Here is a 17,578-nt window from a genome sequence, read left to right as displayed (position 1 = left end):
CAATTTGCCAAAATGTTGAACTATCCCTTTAAGAAAGGTTTAGATATAGTATGTAAAGACAAATTTAACATTATCGCTCTGCCTCTGACTTCATACAATAAGATAACCAACACTACTACTGTTGTAATCACAGACTGAAAATGAGCAAAATCAAGGCAATGTTGCCTAATTATGATTGGCTCTAGTAATCGTTATTATCGGTCCTGATCTGTGTGATGTCATTTTTCCGAATATCGGGTATTATTATTATCAGTACTGAAAGTCATCATGCATTCCTAATATTTATTCACAACATTTACCGTTCTGCAAGCCTTTATCAGGCCTTAATCATGTTCAATTCCTAATGTGCCACCTGTAATTAGGAGCTTAATCACACATGTGTATTCATGCAACAACAGGTCTTAACAAGATCAAACCGTGCGGTGCAGAACGATCTGGTCCCTGCTGCAGTGGGTTATGGGAAAGTGAAGGCTGTTGGTGACAAACAAGTGGCGTCCTTCGAAGTTTCTTCAGCTGCACTCAGAGGAAGATTTGAAGCGAACGAGGCCTTGCACGGCCGTGATGATGTATTCAGTCTGAGAAATGAAGCGGTCGAGGCCCTGACCTCGCTCACAGCTGATCTGTCCCGAGGTCACCGAGGAAACCGAGCCGCCGAGGCTCCTCCGGAAAATGACTGGAAAGGAAAAATCATTCAGAATTTAATTGAAATGTACAGTCATGTACCTATGTTACGTTCAAATACACCCACACAGGCGTGAATCACAGTTTCAGAGAAATCTATTCACTTCCTCTTACTAAACCTTCTTCCTCTGTGCCTGCAGATGTAGTTAGAGTGAGAACGTCTCTTCTCAACATTCGTGAACCAAACACTGTGAATTCATTCAAGGGAATAAACTGGTGCAAATTATAATGTAAATGAACTGACAATTAAAAGTATCAATGTTCCACATCGCTGCCAACTCAAAGTTAGTCAGCTTTAGTTTTAGTTCTGTATCAAAACATCACGTCTCTGCTCTTTTACCACTGCAGTGATTAACACAGTATTGATGTGAACGCAGCACGTTCGGCATCTTAAGCAGCAGCGGGAAGTCCGACCACATTCATCTCGATGCGTTTGGCTTTCTCTTTATTTACCTTTTGTTTCTTTTCTGTGCTGTTTGTCATTAAGTCGGCCGGCGTTTTGCTGCGGCTGATCCATTATCTGTGTGACCTTTCAGGTGCGTCGTTTCAGCCTGAGTGGGCGGACATAAATGATGCACTACATGAGTACACATCAGCCGGCTGGTAATCGATGCTCGTTCAGGATGCTGCTCGCCCGTTCGGTCGGAGGCTCTGGTTGTAAAACTGTTGAGGGATTTCCTTCACTTTACAGCGATATTAGATATTCATGAGAAACGGATGCGGCAACGCTTTTTTTTTTTTTTTCCCACATGAAAATGAGCATCTGCTAAACAGAAACCAAAGTGAGCAGAGATACGATCTCAACCTGACAGGTGATTCAACATCACTGTTAAGCAGCTGTGGTGTTATTTGAGTAATAATTCCTACAGGTAAAAAGAAAGAATTCACTTTCATCTTCAACTATTTTTCAAGCCGGCGTTGACGCTTTTGACAACGCGCTACCTACCGGGCATTATGGATTATATCGATCTGACACCGGCTGTTGATCTATCGCCCATTCCTGTAATTTGCTCACATTTTTTGTCCACCATCGACAATAATGTGGACGGATGTTTAATATTTAATAAGCAGGAGAAGGGGGGGGGGGGGGGGGGTGTAGCCGCTGGCCCCGCGGAGCCAGACCTCTTTCCTCTTCCTGTGCTGCCGCTGAGTTGGCAGGATGTCGTCAGCCACTTAGCCACTCAGTTACCGCTAAACAGCGACCGAGGCCCATTGCTTTCAAACAATACACACCAACACAGTGGTCAAGTTGACATATTACAGATACGGGCACATGGGAATACACACACACACACACACACACACACACACACACCACACACACTGACTGGCAGCCCTGTTTAGCCCAACACCAAACTACAAATGGACCGATTTGTCTTTTTATGAACTTTTCCTGGTGTGGAAGCTTCTGCTGATCCAGTTGTTATTGTGTTGTTATTGTATTACTCTGGTTTCCATTCCACCTTAAGTAAAAATCCTGCTTCCTTCCTTCCTCACAACCTTTTCCTGTTCATATCCCACTTTAAAATCTCTATAATATCAGCGACTCACATCCGACCCCGTAACAGCCTGGAGCCCAGACAATGACTTTTTATTTTTGAATTTATTACTATTATTATTATTACATTTTAATAATAACAACTGAGTATTTAGGATTGGACTGAAAGCAGGGGAAGTTAAGTTTAGTTTTTTTGCTTGGTCGTTGATAAGAAAAATGGAATTTGTGAAGATCAGATTTTGGAAGTTTATTCTGAACATGAAAGAACAAACAATAACAAAAACAAGTCATACAACAAGTTCTCCATGTCCAATGTAACTTTGTTTTAGTACATTCATTCAAAACCAATTTGTATTTTATTTATTTGATTGTTCTATAATTACGTCTTTTCGCTGAAATTGTACCGTTTCACAGTCGGCCCACTTGCAATATCGGCTTCACCACCCACCAGCGGGTTGGCAATCAGTTCTTTAGTGTTTGTTACTGGTGGCTGCTAATCTGAGTTTGTATGTAAATGAGCTGGTTAACCTGCTATAACCATCAACAGTACATTTTGTTGATTGTTAAGTGCACCACGTCCCCCACACAGTGAATATGGCGTCCATAAATAATGTCGCTTTCATGAGGAGTTTGTGGATGAATTTTGAATTTGAAGACAAACTTGCAGTTTTTTGTTCTCAATTTGCACTTTTTTTTTTTTAATGTATTCCTCACCATGGCAACGACGGCTGAGACTCATGGGTAGAGCCATCTGTCAGAACAGACTCATGGAAACGATGCGTGTTTTTCTCAGAAATGAGGATCATTGGAAATAAAAGTGGCGACAATAGACTTGTATTTTCTCAAACAGTCTTCCAGTCTGTTTCTGTTGCTCTGCTTCCTTTTAGTCTTTTTACACACACACACACACACACACTGAATACCTGTGGACATGAGCCGACCCTGACATCTGACTCAGGTCACTTTGTGATATGAGGCAATAAAAAAAACCCAAGGCTTCCGTGTGGAACCGCGGATCAGTGGAGCTTTGATTTTCTCACGTCGTCCTCCTCTGTAGAGCCCGAGCCGCCAACAAAACCAATAAAAGCCCGCTGGAAATATCAGTGTGGGCTTTGCTCCGGGAAGAAGTAGAGATATTGAAGACGGCGGATGAGGAGAATAACACCGGGTTTTAATGAGTCTTTCTTAAGCAGCGAAGCTCTGGAGTAAAATTTCTTTTGATTTCAGACCGGCTGGCTTTTTCTTTACAGTAGCCGTGTGGCTCTTTCACCATTGTTTGGGAGCACTAGACATTTTTTCCCTTGACATCACATGTGCAGTTATTTGCTCTTCACACACACACACACACACACACACACACACACACACACACACACAGACACATTCACACAACTTTCTGTCAGGGAGGAAAAATTAAGGAGGTGTTTTCTAAGGATTGTGGCTTTTGTATGTGTGTGGGTGTATTTACCAAAGGGACAGCATAATGGATGAAGGAGCTGCACAGATGAAAACGGTGTGTTCTGCCTCACAATGTGTATTGTGAAATCACTAATCAGTGATGCTGGGAGCACAGCCCCCCCCTCCCCTTGGGAAAAGCAGATGTCAAATCTGCAACAGTGCTTTGTGCAGCATATCAGTGGAGCTAATAGATCGGAAATCAACACAGGTTGTTGATAACAGAGAAGAACACTGCAGCAGAGCATGTGACAAGTTTAACTGCGGTTTTTTTTTTTTTACTCCATTTTCTTTTTTCCGTCTCGCCTTTTAATGTTGTCACTGATCTTTTTGCTGCGGCGACAACATCAGGCTGCATGACTAATATTTTCTCCCATAGATATAACGTCCCCAAAGTGACTTCTCTTTGAATAATATTTCAATATTTCATTCAGCTGCAGAGAGCTCTCCCTCTCTCTTTCTCTCTTTTTCTCTCTCAAGCTCCATTGCTTTTCTGGAAAATGCACGACACATCTCAAACATCCCAGCGTCAGGTTTTATTTCACCGCACATCATAGAAATCAGATGGAAGTGCTGCCGGGCTCATTTCCATACACAGTCTCAGTAAATACTCTGCTAAATTGAGAAAAAATGTTGATGCAGAATGATGCTCCTCTGGCGGTAATATTCAGTAAATAGGTGTCTATTCGTTTTTTTGCCCACCCCCCCCGTTTGACCTTCTCTCCTCCTATTTCTTCTCCTCTTTCACTCTCCGTCTCCACTAAGATGATGTAGACTTGGACATTAGTTAGCCACAGGGATGCTCTCAGCAGCCTTTCCTCTAATCGCTTACTGGACCTGCTCCAGAGCAGAGGCCCTGCATGCCTCCGACCTCTGAAAACGCCTGCATTGCAGATGAGCCTGCATGAAGGATGGATAGAAAGATGGAGATGAGAGTGAGGCGCATTTACAGTATGTATGAGTGGAGAAAAGGCTTTTTTTCCCCCCTCTCTCTCCTTGGCAGACTGACTTTACATTGATGCGATTGGAGAGAGGGTTAGTGGTACATGCCAAAAGTGAAAAGCTTTAGACAGTGTATGATGGAGACTCAAGCTCTGCCAAGAGCAGTGCAGTGGTGCCAGTAAAGAGCAGCGTGGTTTATGTATATGTGTGTATATATATCCCTTTGTGATGGGAACAGAGCAGGAATAAATCTTACATGAGGTTGAAGGACTGTTAGGATGCACAATGTACTGATATACACTCGACTACACAAGTTCGGAAACATTTTTTTTCAGTCAATCATTTCTCCTCTATCATAATACCAGTTGTTGTTTTATTTTATATTGTTGTAAAAGCCTTATTAGGCACCTTACAACTACAAAAGGGTTATGCATTTGTGGAATGAGCAACACAGCTAAACAGAACTCCTCATCATTAATATACTGTATATACAGTATATATATATATATACATGTATATAAAGGCAATCTCAATTCAGTGAGATATCGAAATTAGATTCTGGAGCCAGTGGCGTTCCCATATCTCCAGGATCTGGGACCTACTTCCATCCTTCCTCCACAAGTTGGGAGTGGACCCTGAGAGTGTAAAACAAATAAAATGTAAAGATATGTGTTGTTTTTTTTCGTTGTTACTTTGGGCAAGTGCAGTCATCCGATCAAAACAAGCAACGCTGAACAAGAGTGAATACAAACAGGAGAATATTGCAGGGGAGTTTGACACATTTTTTTTGTATGCTACCCACACATTTAGCTATGTTGCTCATTCCACAAATGCACAATCCTTACAAGTTGTACGTCATTGTAAAGGTGACCAATCAGTAGGGATGTAACGAAATAGTCAACTCACGATACGAAATATGATATAGGGCTCACGATACGATATAAAAAAATGAAAAAAAATTACCCGATGAAGATCTGTGACAAATTTTTGTTGATGAAAAACAATTTGACTGCAAACATTGGAGATAATGTGTTAGACTGTTTTGCTTCACAAAGAATGAATTTACCAATCTCTCTAGTTCTTTTTTTATTACAGTATCTCTTAAACATGAAAGTTTTGAAAGCATTTTGTCTTAGGGCCTTTATACTTTCGGCTCAAAATGCAGAAACCAAAATCAAATCACTTAGCTTATAACAATTAAAATAATTCTGTTTTTAACCTTGCTGAGGTTGAAACTACAGCAAAAAGACATTATCTAAGAAACAAAGAAAAAACACATTCAGTCTTTTTCTAACTATGTGCACAAAACAAGCAAGCAACCGACTTAAGGCCCCCACATAGTCGGGTGGAGCGGACTCCGTGGACAAGACTGGAATAGTAGATTATATGTTTGTCCCCCTCTGCTGACATTTATCATCCAACAGCGCGGTAATTATTTCTCATCCTGGACCTTGAGCTGCTTCATTTTTATAAGTGCATTTCCTACATCATTAATGCATAATTAAAATCTAAAGTGCTGCTGGTTGTGCAAAAGATTTACAAGGGAACATGTTATAATTCTTTTTGGAGGTGTATAAAAAAGTTTTTCCAGGTGCAGAAGCATGAAAGGGAAGTGAGTGAGTAAGTGAGTTTTGGACCAGTGGACAAAAAAGAAGCAAAAACAGCAACGCTCGAGTGAGCAGAAGAAGGGTAGATGTGCTCCGCGGGGCATCGGGTCGCATCGCGCTGTGCACAGACACGACCTGTTAACACACCTGCCCCGAACCGCTGATCCTTTATTTCTCAGGGCCGTGCACACGGAGGAGGCCGGCCCTCAGTGGACAGTCCAATGTCACCGTGTCCTGAAATGCCAGCGGAGACTCACTGCCCTGTGCTGCAGGAGTTTCCCCTCAATTTTTCTTTCCGAGTATTACATCCAAAACAAAGTATAACGTAGTAGTATAACGAGTATTACGGCCACATTGAAAACATTTTTTTTCTCACACACTTTAAGAATAGTCATAATAGTACGAGAATAAAGTCATCATATTATGAGAATAAAGTGGCAATTCTATGAGAAAAAAGCAACGATTTCCTCCAAGCCCGTCCAGTTCTTTCTGCGGAATAGATTATTCTTTTCAAAGTCCTGATACTGATGATAATGTGGTGCTGATTAAGTATCTCCTTGTTTGTGAAACCTATACTGAAGTACAACTTAAGAACACCCTAAACCAAAATAGATTTTTTGAAATTATTAACATGTCTGTGTAGTGTTTGGGTTCTGCTACAAGGCATTTTAGCAGCAAAGTTGCTAATGCACGCCATAACTGAGCATTTTAGATTTGAAAATGCGGTTTCAAAACCAGAGTCTGAAAAAATTGGATTCAGTTTTTCAGTGAGGATTAATACGACAGAATCTCTAGCAACCAATCCCGCTGATTCTTTTGCATCTCATTTACATAATATGCACAGGCTAGAATGCGAGAGTAATGTTAAAGTTAGACAGTGATGGCAGAGACTTGCTCTGTGTTTGGGCGTTAGGCGACTTGCAGATGTAGGTTCCTCCTCAGAGTCTGAGCGAGACTCTGGCTCAAATATGTACTGTAAGGCTGAAGTGAATAATATCGCCAATATTGCCGCGAGAGGTAGCCATGCTGATGCGCACAGCTGTTACCGAGTGACTCTGGGCTTGGCCGCTGAACGCGAGCGCCTAGAGCTCCATGTCTCACAGCAGCAGCAGCGGCTCAGAGGCCAATCTCACTGTGCGCTGTTGTTGACTGTGATGGTGACACTTCACATCTACCTCCACAGCTAGATGTTTGAAAATAGTACCGTTGGTTGAAGTGGCCGAGCGGCATGTTTTGACATCACCTTTCCGTCTCCCCTGCCCCCGCTGACGCGCACCGCTGTTACCGAGCAACCCAGACCAGGCAGCGGTGGTGGGCGGACGCAAATCATGACGCATTTGCATACTCATGAATATTCATAGAACCTGGATTTTTCAATGAGGGAGAAATAGTAGACGTGTTTTTAGCCTCTTTGAGAGTTTTTTTTAAAGGGACAACGAGGAGTTTCTATTTGGTTATAAAAAAGTCTCACGTTAATGTGGATGAATCTACGCTACCCACACTTGTTAATGGGCCCATTTTCGATAAATATATTGTTTTGTCTCTATCGTTATTTTGTTATTATTAGTGGTGGCGGAAATGCTGGTCGAGCCGACCAGCGTTTCTTTACTTTCGGTTTCGTGGCGAGGTCAAAGAATTTCACGGTGCGCGCGGAGGCTCATAAATGTAGTGTGAAAACGCTTTGCTTTTCCAAAACTCCTCGTTGTCCCTTTAAACAACTTTTTTGTGTGAAAGCAATTTTAATCAAAAAATAGTCATATAGCATTTTTACAAATTTTAAAATACCTCTTTAGGGGGACTTTAATATTATGCTCTACGGCCTTCATTTTAACAACTTTCCACCTCTAAAACAGCAGGTAAAAAATATTATGACTTTATTCTCGTAAAAAAATTTTGAAGTCTTTGAAAAATGTGGCCCGCATACTCATAATAAAGTAATTTAATCGCTTTAATAGTAATTTCATATCTCGTTTGCCCCCCTGTGGTTTCTTTAATAACCTCAGCATAATGTGTGAAGTTCAACCCCATGCTGCTGTAGATACAGGCGATTAGAAACGTATTAGCAGCTGCCATGTCGTCGCCTTGCTCCTCATGTCGGCCGTGGAAATAAGTACATCATCCCACAGAGCACTGCTTTGCCTTCCTGGTGTAGATTCTCTTGCATTTGGCATTCACACTCCTCCGTCTGCTTATTTTTGCCCAAAGTGCTCATTACATGGTATATTTGAAGATAATAAATTAAATCTCAGTTGGATTCGCTGAGAGCTAAACAAGGGAACACTTCCCAACAACAAAGACATTTAGTTTGGCAGCAGCACACATGAGAAATAAGAGCTTGCATTCTTGCTGCTCGCATACCTCTGCAGCTTCTCCGGGCTCCAGCTCTCAGTGTCTTGTTTTCTCAGGCTTGTGTGGAATAAGAGACATCTTATTGGGGGGAGAGAGAGGGTGGGGGGGGAGCGGGCGCACGGCAAAACCACGGCACAGGCTGTGTTTGTTTTGGCTCCGGGTCGTAGATGAGGTTTCTGACAGCTGTGCTACCAGGCATGCGACACGATAAGGCGCCGTACGAGCTCCTGGGGCTGCGTCGACAGCAGCCAGAGGTGAGCGAGCAAAAGTTTGCTTCCCCTCAGACGTCCTGTGAGTTTTTTTGAGGAGAGATCACTGCCTCTGTTGCATCACATCTCCTCTCCCAAGATTATCTTTTAATCTATTTTACTTTTATTTGACACAGACAGGAGCGACGGGGGAGCAAAGGGAAGTGACATGTGGTAAAAGCTTCCTGTTAGACGCCAAACAGGGACACGAAAAAGTGGCCGTCTTCTGCTGCTCTAAAATCTCACTTGTGTCAAGTTTGTGCTGTTTTAAAGAGTCAGACTATCTCTTAATGATGTTCCCTCTTTAATAAGGACTTAACAAGGCACATTCATAAATTATTTATAGGTATTTAGTGGCCACACGTTGTTGGTTTTTATTCCTAGTTTTTCTTTCACAGATGGTCCTGTTCACATGCACTAGAAATTTAAATGTTTGTTGTTATATTTGACATAAAAAGAGGAATTAATGCATATGGCACAGTGTTAGTGATGTACTTAAAAATAAAAACATGTTATAAAATATCTCCCCAAATGTGGCTCCTGCACAGGAAACATTCATCTGTGAATTCATCTGGTGTCGGGAGGATGGCACAATGTGAGCGCCTGTGGGGCCAGTTGGAAAGCAACCCAGGAACATGACAACAGTAGCCAGCTAGCATAGTGAGCTAGATAGCTAATTAAGTGCCAGTTAGTGCTCGGCTGCCAGCTGGACAAAAAAAACCCCGGGCTCCCAGTAAACCGTGTCTCTGCGGTGGAGTATTTATTTATTCTGAAGACAGTTACACTGATGTGGATGGTTTTACATAGATGGTATCACACATTTCCTCTGCTTCCCAAACAACGCCAACACGGGGGAGTCGACTCGGGAGTGAGCTGTATCCCAGAATTCACCACAGTCTGCTGCATCACATCAGTTCAGATGAGTCTGAATGTGAAGAAGCTGAAGTCTGTGACTTAAAGGGGACATCACTTTTTAACTTTTTATACACTCTTTAACACTTTCCGGCCCCCAAAATGTGAGAATCAACCAAAAAATCTGTAATTTTCAGACTCCTTAGGCTGAAATCCATGTGGTTTTACGAGCTGTTAGTAATTAGTTTGCGAATTTGCATAATACCACCCCTACCAGGTACCAGTAGAAGGGGCGGGGCTAGCAGTGGTTCATTTGCATTTAAAGGGACAGGCACTGAAACCAGCCGTTCTGAACAGGGTTGTTTTGAGAGGATGAAAAGAGCTGTGATGTTTGATCCTTGGGGTATTTTGACCACAGCATGTCACAGAAATGTCTTTAAGTCACCTGGGAACTATTTTAATTTGTGGGAAAAAAGGCATAATATGTCTCCTTTAATGTTGGTTTTTAGAGTGAATGTTATTATTGAAGACTAAATATGACACAGTTACAGCAAAACCCAGATCATTATTTTATCTGTGTGTATTTTCTATGCCGACAACTTCATTTTAAATCTTTACTTTATTTTTCTCCTCTCAGCTCCTAAATTACAAATTTTTAAATGTTATTCTCAGTAATATCTGATTGGTTATATTTGTTACGATTTATTTTATTTGTCCCAGCACATCTTTCTGTGTGCACTGTTTGTATTTTCAGGCGCCAACTAAAGCCCTTATTAACCAAGTGTGTTGCTGTGAGCTCTGATAGACTTCCACATGCCTGCAGCTTTAATGGGTGCTTGGGCGCTGTGGCAATTACTGAAAATTCATCACGAGTGGGCACTTGACTACTCACAAATACCCCGAGTGTAAGTGCCTCAGCAAACCCAAAACACCCACTCAGATTTACTTGTTTACTGTGATTTGAGTGGGATTGAAGCTGTGGAGTGTGACTGGACTGAACGTTTTAACCTTGTATGTTAAATTAACTGTTTAGTTTTGAGTTTTTGGGTCGATAAGCATGAATTATCCTGTTCTTTACCTGCAAGTTAAACCTCAGTGTCCACATCAGATAAAAGAAAAATTGGGATTGAGGCATCAGTATGAAGGCAAGTTTTTTTTTTTTTTGTCTTTCCTTTTTGATCGGGGTCTCAGTAGGATTTGCAGACCGGGGAATGGCGGCCCTGAACGCCTCGCCAACTGTCAACACTGATAGATGCATTACACTTTGTACTGAATAACGGATGCTGCTTCCAGCTCCTGAAAACAGTTTTCAATCAAGGCCACTCCAGTACAAACTAACCCATCTCTCCCAGGGCTCTATTATGTCTGACTGCCAGGTCCTCAGCAATCACCGTGCCAGCACATCCTCCATTATCTTCAACACAAAGGCTCATAGAGGTCTTGGTGAATGAGTGACAGCCCACGTGTAACACAACAGCTTCATCATGTTGCAGAGGGCTTCAGACCTTTTTTTTTTTTTTTGAGGGAGAAAACGGTGATTACGTCGCAGCGCTCTCATCGTGGTGTTGACCTGGCTGTTCAACGGAGGAAGAGATTAAAAGCGGAGTCGAGAGGTCGCGTCAGATGTTTCAGCAAGATTTCCCCGGCGCTCTCCTTTCCGCTCAGGTGACACTTGCAGGAAGAAGAGGAGCAAGAACGGCTGTCCTCAGCTGGTGGAGGAGGTCGGCCATTAACCGCAAGGTTGCTTGAAGAGTCCTTGAGATAAACGCCAAAGCCCAAATAGCACGCTGATGTGAAAATTGTGAGTCGTTTGGATAAAAGCATCTGCCAAAATGAATGTAATGCCGTGTACCAGGGCCGGCGCTTTGTTCTCTGGCCGAGCTCCAGCACTCCGACTATAAAGAGACTCCACAACAAGCGGAAATCGATGAACAGTGACCCCCCCTCGTTTTCACCTGACACATTCGCGCAAACTATGGAAAATGGTTTCTCTCCATCACCTGTGAGCAGCAGAGAAACAAAAACGCTGTTACATCTGAACCAGCGCCTCAGTACGGACCTCACGCGCTACACAGTGGCTCTTTATTACTGTCATTATTGTCATTATATCATATTTTCTAGATGAATAGAAAGTCAAGTGCTTCGCAGCTCAGTAGTGGTGATAATAATCGTTAATGATAAATAATAATGACAATGTGTTATGCCATCTACTGTAAATTACACCTGAAAGCCACTTTACTCTATAAAGTAAAGACCAATAGTTACAGAATCATGATAGAAAGGTCTTAAGGGAAATCTAATTTTAGAATAAATGAAGAAAAGGCAATGTGACAATAAATTCACAACTTTAGGAGCAAGAAGTCATGAGAATAAAACATAATATATAGGAAAATATAGTTTTATCTTTGTCATTTCCCTCACAAAAACAAGTGTTGTGCTCCTAAATAATGGATGACACATGATTATTTTATTCTCATACGATGTAGTTGTAAAACGATCTTGAAAATACAACTTTATAATCTATTTCTCCTTTGAGTTTTGTTTCTCTTTGCCTAATCCTGACACCTGTGGGTGCAGCTCTCATACAAACAGGCTGTGAGCCATCACTATTAGCACAAGTCGTGACTCGACATCCTCCAAAAAGAAAAAAAAAACACACACCAAACAAACCTTCAACAACTTTGCATAATGAGATTTTGAAGACAAACATCTCAAAGGTTCAGACACAGATCCCCTCCTCTGGAGCGAGCCAGCTGGTTTACCAGCGTCGGGGCGGCTTAGGACGAACACGGGAGGATTTTTCTGATCCATTTCCCGGCTGCTGTGAACATGGAGGCAGGAAGTCTCTATTGGAGGAGGACATGTGCTCATTTTCTTCTCCTTGGCCATGAATATCGAGCAGGACTTACCAGCCTCCTCGCTGTGGTAAATCCTCTGCACCTGCAGCGCTTTGATCCTTGTGGCGTCAAATCAATGTGGACCTTGTTTTTGTTTCTTTTTTTTTCTTGGAGTGTTGGTGTGAATATGATGAGTGATTTACATGTAGTGCAGTAACTGTGTGTTCGGGGGCATTTTTGTCTTTGTGAACTGTTTGTTTCATGAATATATAAACAGGAAATACTCATCACAGAGAGCTGAAGGCTTAAACATGTGTTACTGAGTGCTGCTGTCTCTGCAAACTTTATGCATGGGTTTTTTGATGCATACGTGGTTATGGAGAAATCATAAGCAGGTGTGTTATTTTGTTCAAAGTCATGGCATCCCTAGTTATATAAAGGCCCCTACTACACACCGGGGACGTGTTTGTCCTGCAAGTAATTCACTCGTCAATATTTTTTTTATGGTGTTTTCACACGCCATGATTGTTATGCAGTGAAAATATGACATCTTTTTTTTTGATTTGCTGTGTTGGAGGTACTGTAGTAGAGTTGGTAACAAGACGCAGCAGGTTTGGCTAATGTAAACAAACCGCTGTTGAATACGTGAGGGGTAATCAACATGTAGGTGTGTGTTATCCGGTTTTAAAGTGTGACATGTAGGCAAAGAACCACCTGATGCAAAGCCAGATCTTGGTTAGTAATTGTCACGTATATTCGCATTGCCGCCGCCCGCCGGTATGAATGGTTTTGATGCAAAATATTCGCCGCTGAATATTTTGCAATTTCGTGTCTTTTATTCGTCATGCCCCCGGTGTGTAAGGGCCTTAAAGCTGTGATTTCGAACAGACTAGAAACCTGAAAAATATAGTTTTTTTTCCTAGTTTTGATGAATTGATCATCTTAAAGGGGAATTGCCTTTTTTTTTTTTTTTTACAATCTGGACCTTATTTCTAGCATAAAATACGTCATTCATTTACTCACCCAGATAACTTTGGTGTCATTACAAGTCATTCCGACCAAATTAGATCCAGCCGAGGATCGCGTATATCCGTATAATGCGAGTCTATAGGGCACCGGAATGCAGCCTCTAAATAACACATTATCTGCCGCAAAACTCGTTCATTTCACCAATATTTTGTTATGATATGCTAGTGCTACTCCCCTCTGAGTCCGGGGTTAACTGTTATTAAATGTAAATGATCATATTTTATGCTAGAAATAAGGTCCAGATTGTAAAAAACAGCAATTCCCCTTTAATAAAGGTAATATCTTGTTCTGTTGGACCAATCCAATCCAAACCCCTCAGTATGTTCCAGTTTGACAAACACTTTCAGCTGCTGCAGAGTTGAATCCTTTGACTCGCATGTGTGTGAACAACAAACAGACGAGCCGCTTTTGAACACGTTTTAAGAGACGGCGAAGTGATGTGCATAAACTGAACAGATTCTGACAAGCAGCGTTCGTGGAGCCAAGACGTCAGTCAAAATCAAAGTGAGGGGGACGTGACGGAGCCGATGCCGCTCCGGGGTTCACGCTCAGTGTGATGGAAGAGTTTTGTCTTCCATCTTCACAACTTGTTTCTCCGTCCAGTCGTTGACAAACTGCTGCTAAACTAATGTAACAACATCTCAGCAGGCCGTTCGATGTGTCAAAGAAACCATCCAGTGTGTAGTTTTTGGTGGCTGTTTGTGTTGTCCCTAATTTCATGAATAGAGAAGAATTCTCACAGATGGACGACATCTTTTTCTTCTTTCAAAGGAAACATGTTTGGATCCGCACCAAATTGTGTCTTCTTTTCTTTTTACATCAAGATCCAAAATGTATTTACTGAGAAACTGATGAAAATATTGAAACATGACTTCTGACCTCCATGAAGATGAATCTGCCAAAGAATTAGCGTTAGCGCTTCCTCTCTGGCTTATTCTTTATCCCAGTCTGTTCAGTAGTTTTTTTGTCTTAATCCCGTTAATAAACAAACAAACAAACAAACAAACAGACTGGATGAAAACGTGACCTCATTCACTGAGGTAAACATCCATAATGTCAAATCTCTCCCAACAGTGGAGGAACAATGCTGTGTGTGTGTTCCAGGGAGCGTATCTGTATATGAACATGTTTTCTCCTGTGGGACCAGCACGGCTATAGACTGAAGCGATCTCCTTATAAAACCCCACCACCATGTCTCTCTCCTTCTCTCTCACACACATACACACACTTTGATGGACCAGAAATATTCAGAATTTGCTCCAGACCCTTGCCAGCTCCCCGGCGGTATGGCTGGCATGTGTTGGGGGGCACGTTTTTGCAGATCATACGGGGCCTTCTAAGTGCTGCCAGGAGCTCGGGTTCGCAATGTGGGATCCTGACGCATTGCAGAGGGAAACCAGACTTGGACACGATGCCTTCTAGTACACTGTGCATGTATAGTAATACATGCACGCAGATTAGGCGGACATGGTTGTCTGTTATCATGCTCTCTCTCTCTCTCCCTTCCTTCCCTTTCCCCCTCTTGTCACTCACACTCTCGTGCACTCACAGCCCGTGTGTGAGAGAGATGGCACCCCGCTTGGCAGCAGAAGAAAGGCAGGAGCAGTGGGAATCTGGAGGCTGTACGTTCCCTCAAACAGCAGCATTAGTATGCAGAGGAGCCCAGGAGCCAAAACACAGGCGATCAAGATGCTTCTATAGCTGCTTGAAAAGAGATGAAGGCCACTTAAAGGTATGATGGGATACAGCCTCAAGTGTCCTTTGGGCTCGAGAAGCAATTTAGCGCATTCACATGTAATATTTTAAACATCTTAGGCATCTAAGTATCACTGACATTCACAATGCCCGACTCTGAAGAGACATTTCTCTTCTTAACCTCAGTGGGATCAAACCACTTAGATGGTTTTTCTGTGGTAATATTTTAACATATTATCATCTGAAATATCTGGTCCCACTGTGTTTAATCTCCGCCGACCCCGGGCCCCCCCTCAGTGACTGCTGTCCCCCTACGGAGAAGCGTGTAGGCCTGAGCTCAGCAGCATCGCCTGGCATCGCTATGTAAGAGTAAGAGTAAGAGGCCCAAAGGCACTGAGGCACCAGGTCTCGTCGTTACTGTCTTCATCTTCTGTGAAATCCAGTGAACACGTCAGAAACCTAGGTGTGATTTTCGACGAAGACCTTAACTTCCAAAAGCACATCTCTTTTATTTCCAAAACTGCCTTTTATCATCTACGGAACATTTCTAAAGTTAGATCACTTTTATCTGTATCAGACTCGGAAAAACTGGTTCATGCATTCATTTCTAGCCGCTTAGACTACTGTAACGCTCTTTTCCCCGGATTATCAAACCACTCACTTAATAAACTTCAACTCATTCAAAATGCTGCAGCCAGAATTCTATCAAAAACACACAGGTACGATCACATCAGTCCGGTTTTAAAGTCTCTCAACTGGCTCCCAGTCAAATACAGAATTGATTTTAAAATTTTACTTATTGTTTTTAAATCTCTTAACAGTGCTGCCCCTCCCTATGTTTCTGACATGCTCACCCAATATACACCTGACAGATACCTCAGATCCTCATGTAAATCTCTTCTCAATATACCACGTATACATTCAAAATCAGCTCAAGGTGCTTTCAGTTATTATGGTCCAACACTATGGAACTCTCTGCCCATTGAACTCATCTCCAACAACATCTTCTTTTAAGCGTAATCTTAAAACATACCTGTTCTCGCAAGCTTTTAATTAGTTTTTTGTTTGTTTGTTTGTCTTAACACATTGGCTTCTGTTTTAATATGCACTAACTTTTTGTTTTAATATGTACTCACATGTATTGCATCTTGCTTTTATCATGAAGCACATTGAGTTTATGCTTGCCATATGAAATGTGCTATATAAATAAATTGACATTGACATTGACATTTATTGTCACTGCATTAAAATACAATGAAATGGCAACTGCCCATCACAATGGTGGCATACATACTTAGAATCACACACATTATAAGAGCAGGAACACAGAAAAAAAAACAAAAAAAACCCCACATACAGCACAAAAACAAAGGACGAGGTAGGTTAAAAGAAGATAAGGAGACGAATACAACATGGCAGGTTACGTGGGTTAAAGTGGCTGTGCATGTGCTAGGAAGTGGTGGTGTATATGGGGGTATGGAGTTGTGGAATTACTGTGTGTGTTTGTTGAGAGTCTGGATGGCTTTGTGAGAAAAAAAACTGTGCAAGAGTATGTATTCCTGCATGCTTTCTTTTACCTGATCACCACTTTGTCTCACAACAACAGATTAGTTCTTGGCGTCTACTTCGAGGTCGCCTACTGCACTGAGGCTTTAGTCTTGCTTCCTGCCATCACGTTTTATTCCATGATATTCAAAAGAACTATGTGGGTGCTGAAGCAAACCTCTTTATTTTAAGCTTTAAAGGAGACATATTCTGCTCCTTTTCCACAAAGTAAAATAGTGCCCAGGTGTCTTAAAGACATGTCTGTAACATGCTTTGGTCAAAATACTTCAAGGATCAAACATCACAGCTCTTTTCATCCTCTCTAAACAGCTCTGTTCAGAGCGGCTGGTTTCAGTGCCTGTCCCTTTAAATGCAAATGAACCACTGCTTGCCCCGCCCCTTCTACTGGTACAGGTAGGGGTGGTATTATGCAAATTCAAAAACTAGTTACATCACTGGAAGACAACTGAGGGAACAGTTCATAAAACCACATAGATTTCAACCTAGGGAGCCTGAAAACAGGCTACAGATTTTTGTCAATTCAAGGCAAGACAAACATCTAAATATATGTTAAAGAGCCTTCAAAAAGTGATATTTCCATAATATGTACCCTTTAAGTAGACCAAGACTGTCGTAATCATATTGTCTCGTTTCATAAAAGTAACATTTAGATGTTTAGAATGAGATATTTGAAGCCTACGTTGTAAATCTGACATCCTAACAGAAAATAAGCAGCGGAGAGACAAACTGTCGGACGATGCTCAGCCTCATGTTTTTCTGTTATTTTCCTTCCTGCAAAAATGAAAACAGGATCTGTAGTGTTTGTGATGATTTACTCCT

The 17,578-nt window shown here is 41.8% G+C and overlaps 1 long non-coding RNA gene across 1 annotated transcript in view; it reads left to right on the top strand.

The window, feature by feature from the left end:
• The window catches only part of LOC146967240 (uncharacterized), a 58,071-nt gene extending 42,795 nt beyond the window's left edge, over positions 1-15,276 (top strand). Inside the window, exon 4 of the long non-coding RNA XR_015034441.1 lies at positions 15,050-15,276. This is a non-coding gene — a long non-coding RNA (uncharacterized LOC146967240). The remainder of the gene's footprint in view (positions 1-15,049) is intronic.
• The last annotated feature ends 2,302 nt before the right edge of the window (positions 15,277-17,578 follow it).

This window comes from Trachurus japonicus, chromosome 19 (genome assembly GCF_045865225.1).
Source record: "Trachurus japonicus isolate A0001 chromosome 19, Traja_1.0".
Lineage (NCBI taxonomy): Eukaryota > Metazoa > Chordata > Actinopteri > Carangiformes > Carangidae > Trachurus > Trachurus japonicus.
This window is presented reverse-complemented; position numbering and strand designations above follow the sequence as displayed.